The sequence below is a fragment of the Rhea pennata genome, chromosome 2, assembly GCF_028389875.1.
Source record: "Rhea pennata isolate bPtePen1 chromosome 2, bPtePen1.pri, whole genome shotgun sequence".
Lineage (NCBI taxonomy): Eukaryota > Metazoa > Chordata > Aves > Rheiformes > Rheidae > Rhea > Rhea pennata.
In genome coordinates, this window is record NC_084664.1 from 35,688,163 (window position 1) to 35,698,356 (window position 10,194).

The 10,194-nt window shown below is 41.5% G+C and overlaps 1 protein-coding gene across 3 annotated transcripts in view; it reads right to left on the reverse strand.

Moving 5' to 3' along the window:
• The window catches only part of HYCC1 (hyccin PI4KA lipid kinase complex subunit 1), a 46,963-nt gene extending 37,576 nt beyond the window's left edge, over nucleotides 1-9,387 (reverse strand). For all 3 annotated transcript variants that reach the window (XM_062569219.1, XM_062569217.1, XM_062569220.1), the window contains exon 1: nucleotides 9,299-9,387. The gene's annotated coding sequence lies outside the window, so the exon portion shown is untranslated. The remainder of the gene's footprint in view (nucleotides 1-9,298) is intronic.
• Between the last annotated feature and the right edge of the window lie 807 nt (nucleotides 9,388-10,194).

Genomic DNA, 10,194 nt, shown 5'->3' on the forward strand with positions numbered 1-10,194 from the left:
GTAACTAGGACGCTACATGAGCCCCAGGAGGCCCAGAAACCAAGGAATTTGAGCCAGCTCTTGGGACTTCATTTCAACAAAATCTTGCTTCCACCTCCACAAAACACAGGGAGCCTGCACTGAGTATTAGGTTACAAGATTTACAGGTGCTTCAGAAGTGACTCATTTTTATTTGACTGAAAATTAGTTAAGTTACAAATTCTCAAAGCACTTTAAAGTAATATTATTAACACTGAAACCATTTAAAGAGAATTTTCATCACACAATTTTGAAATCATACTCTTTGCCAGATCTTTGTACACACCCAATTAAGAGTTCACCCTACAAACTGGACTCCTACTTTGAGAGTTTTCATAAGTTTTAATGTACCTACAAATATGAACTACCCTCTCAAAGCATCCTCACTCGTACCTTGAAGTCTGAAATACAGCATTTGAAACAAGCGTGAAACTATACTTTCAGTGCAAGCCCTGGGATAGCTCAGTGATCTGGATGTCCCAGAAACAAGCTTTAACGAATAATGTTGTATACTGTAAAAAATAGACAGGGTAGGTCTGCAACAAAGAGTAACCACATCATTAGGCATGATCAAATATAACTGCAATGGAAGGGTTTGATTTTATTTCCCCCTCCCTGAGCATTTATTTTAAATGAGTGCTATGATATTTCCCCTCATCCAACTCCACCAGCTCAACAGGATTAGCTTCCTCAATTAAGGTATTGTATGCAAAATATAGACTCCCATTCTACCATTTCCCCAAAGATCCTGGGAGAAGAGCACAACAACTGCTATTATGAATATATCACAGATGTTACAACAAGAGAGAGGTTTGCAGTGATCCACAGACATCTATTTTAGAGGTTTCTTTTAACAAGGAAAAAAAAAAAAAAAAAAAAAAAAAAAGCCTTCCTCCCTAAAACACTACATAAAGCTGCATTTTTTCAGGACAGGGGTATAGCAGTTTCACTTTGAGCAGCTGATGAGTGCTCTCTGTTAAGTTACAGAATTCAAATGATCTATCAACACATGCACATCAGTAATGTGATACTAACTAGCTTCTGTAAAAATACCTTCTATCACACACACAGTAGTTCTCATCTTCTTCCTCATCATCTCTCTTCCACAAGGCTGTTTTACTCACAAAACTGTACACTAGCTTGAAAAGTATTTCAGAGCATCTACAGAGAACCCTGTGTAGTTTACATACATTATAAACAATAGAAAAATATGATTAACTGAAATTTTTAAAAATTAACAGCACTACCCACACTTGAGTTTCATTCAGAAAATGATACATCTAACATATTAAATGCTCTATTGCCAGATAATTTCAGTGCTCTACTGCAGACAACGTATGATCAGTTTGAAGTCTCAGATAATTTACTACCCTATATTTCCTGCTCTATATTGAAATTAAAAGAAAAAAAAATAAAATCCCAAAAGCATAATAGTGCCAATGCACAAGAAAGGCATTAACTGTCTTACATTACAGGGCATATAGAACTAGATTGGGTTCAGCCTTGATGAAAATCTCTTCAAGTAAAAAAACGTTCTCACTTCATGAAACCATCTAAAGCTCAGAATATTAGTTAATCTAAGAAAGAAGCAAATCTAACAAAGCTGAGGTTATTTAGGTTAGGAATTCTTCTAGATGGACTCTTATCTGAATAATTCAAGTACAGACTTCCAGGATAAATTGTATCACCAAGTAATTTGCCAGGGTAAATTTGTATCACCAAGTAATTTGCCAGGGTAAATTTGTATCACCAAAGTCATAACAACAGAACTTAGGTGGAAGTTTCTAATGAATTTATGTTGATAGTTTACACAGCAACAAACAGCTTAAGACAGAAAATATGAAAGTATGCATTCAATTTGCTTGTCCTGCTTTTTTTATTTGCATACTCATTAAACCTCAAGATTTTTCCTCTCAATACAGACCGATTTTGTAAAAGCATTATTTAAAAATGCTATGTAAGTAAGTCTAAGAGTAAGTAATATACAGTTAAACATTCAGAGCCTGTGCGGAAGCACAGATTTGGCTGTTTAGAGCCTGACAAGTATTTCTGTAGCTTAACAAAATAATCAACATTTGTTTATGCACTAATCTGAAGTATATGACCTTGGAACTTGATGTAGTGTGTTCTGCTTACAAATGGCAAAAGTCAGTTGAGCTGCAGACATGAATACAACAAGACATGGAAATTGGTCATTGACCACATGTATTTTTAACGCAATGGACTCAAATGAACCAGAGCTGAATGACATCAATACAGCTTTACAGACCTAAGAAGCAAATGGTTATGTTCCTAAAAACTATCATATCCACAGTTAGGAGGAGCTGCAATGAACCAAGAGAAAAACAAACAAACAAACAAACAAAAAAAAAAGGCAACTCCCCCCCACACACTATCAAGAGAGTAACTCGCACTATAAAATCTCAGCAAATGCACACTTCAATGATATGATCTTCTGTTCCAAGGAGGAACTGAGGGGAGTCAGGAGTGGCAGAATCATACCACACAACAGGATCAGACATCTAGCATTTAAAAATCAGTAGGCACATTTAAGGAACAGCTTAAAGAGTAAATGTGGCATCTTTCAGTTCCTGTTAGTTTCATCATCCAATTAACATCCTATCTGCACTTTTCAGTCAGTTCTTCTGGCTTCCGTACAAGTGGGCACATCTTCTTAAGGATTCCTTCTTCCTCTGAGGCCAAGTATATCCTAATGCCATGCTGCTATTGAATTTATACACATCTTGTGTTTTACCACCTTGAAAAGCATTTATGAATGATGCAGTTAAGTGACTTAGTCCTTCGCTGGATTCATTGTGGCTACATTCCTTTGCTAGAACAGGACAAAGTATCTAAGACCACTAAAAGGTAAATAAATCAAAGATTTCCATGATTCTCTTAAGGAATAAATGAAGATGTGCATTATGTACAAATAACACTACACGGTTTACAGATTTTTTCCGGTTAAGCTAAGTTTCAGGGTATCAATACTGATCTCCTGTTATAGTTACTGCTTGCCAATATGAACAGTTTGGGATAAAATATTACAGCGCAGATAACTATCACACTCAAACAAGAACTTTAGGTAACCAGTGCAAATGCACATGCTACAGGTACTCTTAATATTTTGGCATAAGAAAAAGGACAATTTTTAAAAATCATTGATAAAAGTCAATGCAGCAAAGAAATTAAAAGTAGCAGAAATAATGTCACATTAGAGATTTGCTAAGTAGTTTATATTAGCAAGTGCAGGAAGAGTAGTCCTGCTTTAAGTTCTGTTGCTGAAGAGACAACAGAACTTGAAGTCAAATCTTTAAGGTACCTTGACCATTTTCAACCAATTAGAGATGAAACAATGGAACCTATACACTAGAAGCAGTATCATTAAATGTTTTGCGAAATAGATGCTTTCTTTATGTTTCATAAAGTAATGTGACAATTTGATCACCTGAGGTATAATATTTCATCACAGTACAAAAACACTACAGTGAAAATACTTGCCATTTACAGTAATGATGCAAAATGCTGCTGAGCAGACTAGTGATTTGCTCAGCCAGATGTGCCAACTAACCACAAGCTGTAGGAGAATATTCAGAATCTCACTGCCAAGATCCAGTCTAAAAGTGCTAGAAGGAACGCTAAAATGTTGTTTTAGTACCAAGAGCAAAAGAACTACCTTCTAATGTAACTCCTCCCTATACTCCCAGCAAATTTCCCTTCTTTACCTCAACAAAAAACATACAAAGTTGCAGTGTGGTTTTTGTGACCTACTTCACCTTTGGATAACTGCTACATAATTTCCTTCACCCACAAGCATTGAGGAGTGTTGCTACAGAAAAAGGAAAAAAAGGAAAAAAAAGGCTTTATTTTTTTATACCTGAAGACTCTATGGCCTACTTCTGTAGACAGGTTGTATTAATATACTATAACAAGCATGTTTTACAAGACAAATTGAAATTTAAAATAATGTGAATATTTTCAAAGGGGAGAGGCTGGCACTAAAAACTTTTAACACAGTTTAACATTTGTTAGGTAAACTCAAAACTTTTTGCTGATCTCAATCATTTTCTTTAAATATATGAAATATTTTAATATTAGGCAGAATTAAAATATACAACAATTGCTTTTAAGTATGATAAAAGACTTTGAATAATTGAAGACAAACAAAAATGATCACAAATTGGCTTTTTCCGTTAACCAAATATTCATGAACCCCTTAAGATATCCATCCCTTATTTGGGTAAAATACTTGCACTGTTGGACAGCTTAATTATTGAGTATTAGATTTATTTAATTCTCTATCACTCACCAAAAATTTTCCCACTAGAATCTACTGAAGTTTTGCATAGACTGTAAATTTTAAAACAATTGCAATAAAATATAGTACAATACCTAATCATGGTGTTTAGTATGAACAAAAATATTAAAATAGTATGCACTATTTATCAGGTTGAAGTTAATGCCTTGCTGAAACATAAATATTTATCCACTGCAAACAGCGGGAAACCTTATGAGACAGCATGGCTTTAAGCACTGAAGTGAGTTAATTAGTATCCAGTGCAGCTTCAGAGCATACTATGCTATTTTTAATTAAAGGTTAGCTTCCAAACAGAAAACAACAAAACGCAAAGGATACTTAACCTCTTAAGGCAGCTGTCTTTAATAGATATCAGAAGTGCCCAAAACAAAGTTTCCTCCACTAAATTTAGAATGAGAGCTGTTATTCCAATCAGTATGGAAGGCAAACACTCAGCGACCTGCGCATCAGCAATAGGTGTTTTACAGCTCAGTTGTTATTGCCTTTACCTTAATTTCTTTGTTATGCTTTATTTGCTACACCACATTTCTTATCATCAGGAGTCAGAGATGGAAGAACGCAAGCAAACACCTGTTTTGGAAAGATAACCCATTTCCAGCCTTCCTCCTAGTAGCCAGATGATACACAACTGACTCTCCTGCAATGCTGGTCATTTAAAATAAGTTAAGAGATGTATTAAAGCATGCTGTCACTCTTCGTGGCTTTCTCCATACTCAGGACTGAAAACTATCAATTATCTGCTCAAATTCCACATGCTTTTTTGAATCCAGTTCTAGTAAATAGTCCTAATAACAACTATTTACAAACCCACTCCTCTTACATTTGTATGACATTTGAAAGATACACTGAAGCCTTATAAACAGAACCAATATTCTCCAGTTTCTGGCACCACTACAACAATGGGCTACATACATACAGGCAATTTCAGTACTCACTTCAGCTGCAAGATATGCTGCTTTCATTCATTATCTTCCCAGTTGGAATATGTCAGACTATCAGTGCACATCCCCCAGTTCACATGGGGATGAGGCCAAAGAAATAGCTGTAAATAACAGCCACCTTACCAGACTAAGCTGACTTACTATTTTTACGCTGCTGGTCTCATACATGGTCCTAATTAGGACAAAGGCTTCACAACAATTTCACAAGAAGTATAAGAAAACACTTCATATCTGGCACCGTTTGTGATGTGTTAGTTGTACTTTGAAAGTTATGGCTATCTGATCTTTCAGATTTTATTTTCTATTCAGAAGAATTTGAGTGAGCATACTAGCAAAGTTCCAATACGAACTGTCAGAACTCATACTGCTTACAGTAAGAAATGCAGAAGCAAGTATTCTTCCTCTCAGCTTCATAGAGGATTTTTAAAATTTTACCAATGTTTCCAAGTAACTTTTGGTATTTAAGATGTCAGCTATTTACAAAGATGATCAATGTATGAACTAAGAAAACACTTGACAGGAACACCAAATTTGAATATCCTAGAAGCTTTGAACTTGCAGCAATATGTAGTTGCCATGCATTTGAAATATTTCCCCAACTTCCATACTTTAGTTCTTCTTGGTTTTGGCTACACTGATCTGACACAGATTTCAGTCCTCATCCTGACACTACCTTGTTACCACCTTCCAAGATTATTTCAAGAAGTATTTAACAGAAAGTAATCCAATTTAATTTCCTATTAGCAGATGCTAATAAAACAATGCTTTAAGTCCAGTACCTAGAGAATCATTTAAAGACATTCTCCTCTCACATAAAGCATAGTGGAGTACTAAATGCGTATAAGCATGGTGTAGTCTCCTAATACCATGGAAAGAGTCTTTTAGAGATTACACACAGTCACTTAAGTGATCAGAATGTAAATATACAATTGTACAGTCTTCATTTTTTTAAAAAAGCCTAAGGAAATTGGATATTAGTTCTCCTAACTTCAAAGACAGAGTATGCACAGTGAAGGTCATTTTCTGTACAGTGTAATAAGATCTCCTGCTTAAACTTCATGCATATTACTTCTGAAAGACTGTCTGCTTGATAACGAGTAGTAACATAAGTAATATATACATGCAGCCATATGTGAAAACCCCATTTATGCTAACAAAACTAATCACACAAATTCTACAGCAGACTTCTAAGTATAAGCTTCAGGCCTAGTCTTGCATTTGCTAGATAGAAAGTACGTCAGGTTAAACGGAGAGGGTATTTGCCTGAACAAAGGCTTGGGAATGAAACCTGGTAATCCAACTAATGGATTTAAGTCTAATCTGTTCCTGACAAAGCCTTTGTATGTTTGCAGAGTGACCAGGTGATCTTTAGAAGAGTCCAAGTGTACTGCCTTGTAATATTCTCATCAGTTTAAACATTTTAGCCTCACGTAAGTTTCGTTTGAAAGCCTCAAATGAGGCCTCCAAAGGCCCTAATTCCCAATGGAAAGCCTGTGAACCATGATTTTTCTCTTACAACTCATGCAGATTCCTCAAACTGTGCATCTTCCATACAACCTGAAACTAAACAGTGCCAAGTCGGGATTTAAAATGTATATTTGTTTTTTAATTAAAACAACCAGGCATTGGCCAGCATCTCATAACTAATAATAGGGTAAATCTCCAGAAAGAGCAAGGCAATTTTAGTGTAGCATGTGTTAAAATAAGCCACAGGTCAGGAGAGAACCTAATGCTAACCTTATGGCAGCATTTAATGAAAACGCATTTCCTGACATGAATGTGTCAAGAGGGTAATCAATACTAAAAGAGTATTGAACCAACCAACAAACTGGTTTTGGTATTCAAAATAGTACACTAACATATACTAAGATTTAGACTTTAACTCCGTGTCTTACTTTAAGTTCAATACAAGCATACCATTTCTATCAGTACAGAGAGTCTCTTCTCACTGCTTACAGTTAGACCTATAATATAGATGGCACATATCATTTACAATGCCTAGCCTTGCAATAACTTAAGCACATGCTTGTTTGCAGTACATATCCTTACAAAATTAGAATTCAAATGACTTAACTATCCAGCTATGCCTGTGAACATGACTACCATGGACTCTCTAAACTGAAATAAGACTTCCTATTTGTGAGACTATGACAAAATTTCACCATCATTCTGCCGGTGAAAACCTTTTTTCCCTTGTCAGAAGTATTTTGAGCAAGCTTAATTTGTATCTTAAAACAGTTGAACACCAAAAGCAAGTGAACTACTGTAACTAGTAATTCATCCAAAGCAATACTGAACTTCAAAATTGTCACACTCTCCCAATTAGAAATCCTGTCACCCTATGCCATATAGATATTACCACAAAAGAAGCAGCTGAATTTTGCATCTCTACAGGGTATTTCCATGCTATCTCCTTACACTGGAGGAAAATCAGTCCAAGAATAGACCTAAACACACAACTTTAAAGTATATTATTCTTACTCAAAATGTTTCATTGAATAAAGTGAAATAGATTGAAAGTTGATTTAATCAAGTTTTATAACACTACTTACTTCTCACAACATAAAAGAACTTGTTGGGAGGTAGAGAGAACAAGGCAACAAAAGCAAGGCACTGTTGTGGCGAAAGGCATTCTGTGAAAAGCACAAACTTCTGAAAAGAAGCTTTTCATAAAGAAATCTTTAGCAACATTCTTGGAGAGAAAAAAAACAGAAAAGCCTTTAAATGCAATGCAAATAAGCAAGTACCAATGTTATCTACACTCTGCTACATAAAACTGCTTCTGAAGTATCATTTGCTGCAAAGTCTTTTAAAGAATCTGAGTTTTTAACTAACAAAACCATGTAATAGCAACCACTTACTATTCTTTTTAACGAATTAGTATTTTATGTTTAAAATATCGAAAGATCAGTGCTAACAAGGTGATTATAATGCTGGAGTATTCAGAATCTTGCTTGTGAAGGCAAGACTTTTCAGGAGCTTTTCAAGACAGAGTTAAAACTCATTCGGAAGGGAAACAAATACGATGACTTTCAGGATTACGGAGAATGAAACAATCCACAGGGCGTTTCCTCTTCGTTTACCATTACATTTAAAACGCGAAGCACAAGATACGTTACCTCAGTTCAATGTGCCTGCAGCTAACCAATGCAACCTACACAGACCCAAGCTCCTGCGGGCACTTCCTACTTCGGAACCTCGACCGCAAACTCTCGGCAATTAGAGCTGTTGCTGCCACCTCTCTCACGTACCTCCTCGAGCACACTGAAGTCTTTGCAGCAGACAAAACACACGGGACAGATGAGTTAAAACGCGTGCATTTTACCGTGCACCGCGAACAGCACGGCGCTTAACTGTTTCTTAAATCTCCCCATGAGCAGCCACACAGCAGAGCGAGCAGAAAGTCTGCTCTCGGCCACCGCGGCGTCCCCCTGCTCTGGGGAGACGAGCAGGAGCAGCTTCTTTGTCTCCTCGGCCGCCGGCTGCCAGCACTTCAAACTGTCTCTTCCAGGTTTTGCCAAGTAACACGAGTATTTTCAGTGCTGTCAGCACCGACCTCCCCCCCTCCCCGCGGCCGCCCCGAAACCGCGGCTCTCTCCCTCCGTCCTCGCCGACCTTTGTCTGGGAGAGGAGCAGGGGGCGACTCCGCACGTGCAGAGCCGCGCGGGCGGCGGGACGCGGCCGGGGTGCCGGGCGCGCACCGCCGCGCGCTCCCCCGCCTGCCCGGCGGCGGCGGCTTGCGGGGAGGCAGAGCGAGGGGCGGGGGACCCGCTCCCCGCGGCGGTGCCCTTCGGCCGCCGACGGGGCGCTCCGCGCGGCTCTGCCCTCCCGCCGGCTCGGCCGCGCCCGGCGGGGGAGGCGCCCGGGACCCCGGGCCAGGCGGCGGCCGGGCGCGAGGCGGCTCTCCTCAGCCGGCCGTTAGTTGCCCAACGGCCACAACCGTCCCGGCGGCGCAGAGGGCTGCTCCAGCCCCGCGCGGAAAAAAGTTCCCTCCGCGCCAGCAGCCGCTCCCCAAACTCACCCCGCCCGCCCAGCGCCGCCGCCGCCGCCACGGATGCCGCCGCTCCCGCTCACGGACTTACTCGCCCGCGGGCGCCGACAGCGGCGAGGGCGGAGAGCGGCGCGCTGGCACCGCCCAAGCGGCCGCTGCCTGGCGGCGGCAGCAGCCAACGGAAGAGCGAAGCGCAATCACGCTAGCCAATAAGGTGGCAGAGCGGACGGCGCCCGCGCCCTCCTTTCCCCCAATGGGCGGTGGGTGCCGCTCCGCGGGCGGCGGGGGGGGGGGGGGGGGGGGGGGAGGGCTGAGCGCCCCGCCGCGCGGTCAGGGCAGTCCCGGCGGCGGGCGGGGCGGGCGCCGCCTCCGGGAGGTGCCGTGGAGCTGCCCGCGGCGCCTCAGCGCCTCGCAGGCCCAGCAACGTGAGAGGCGGCGGCAGCCCAAGCATCGCCGAGGGAGCTGCTGAAGACGAGTCATTGTTTCCCCATCGGTGCTGAATCAGAAACATGACTAAAGCACGCGGCAGCACCCCGCGAGCGGCGGGGAGGGCGGCAGCTCTCGGGGCGCCGCTTCCCCAGCGCCCCGCGCTCCTTCGTGTGGGCCCGGCCGCGGCGAGCGCCTCGCCGGCCGCTCCGGCCGGCCCCTGCGACGGCGCTGGGCGGGAAACGCCAGGCTCGTGGTCAGAAGTGACCGTTAGGACCGTTGGGAGTGCTGCGCGGGAGGAGCGCCGCGCCGGAGGCTGCCCGAAGGCACTCGCGGAGAGCTGGGCACGCGGCGTCGCAGAGCTGAAACGCGGGCCTCGGGGCGGGGAGTTGCGCGATTTAGATCTGCCTTTCACGAGCAAAACGTTTGGGGTGATTGCTTAAATTCAAGGCCAGTAGTCATGACAAGATAAATTTATTTTACTGCTGTCCTGCTAAACA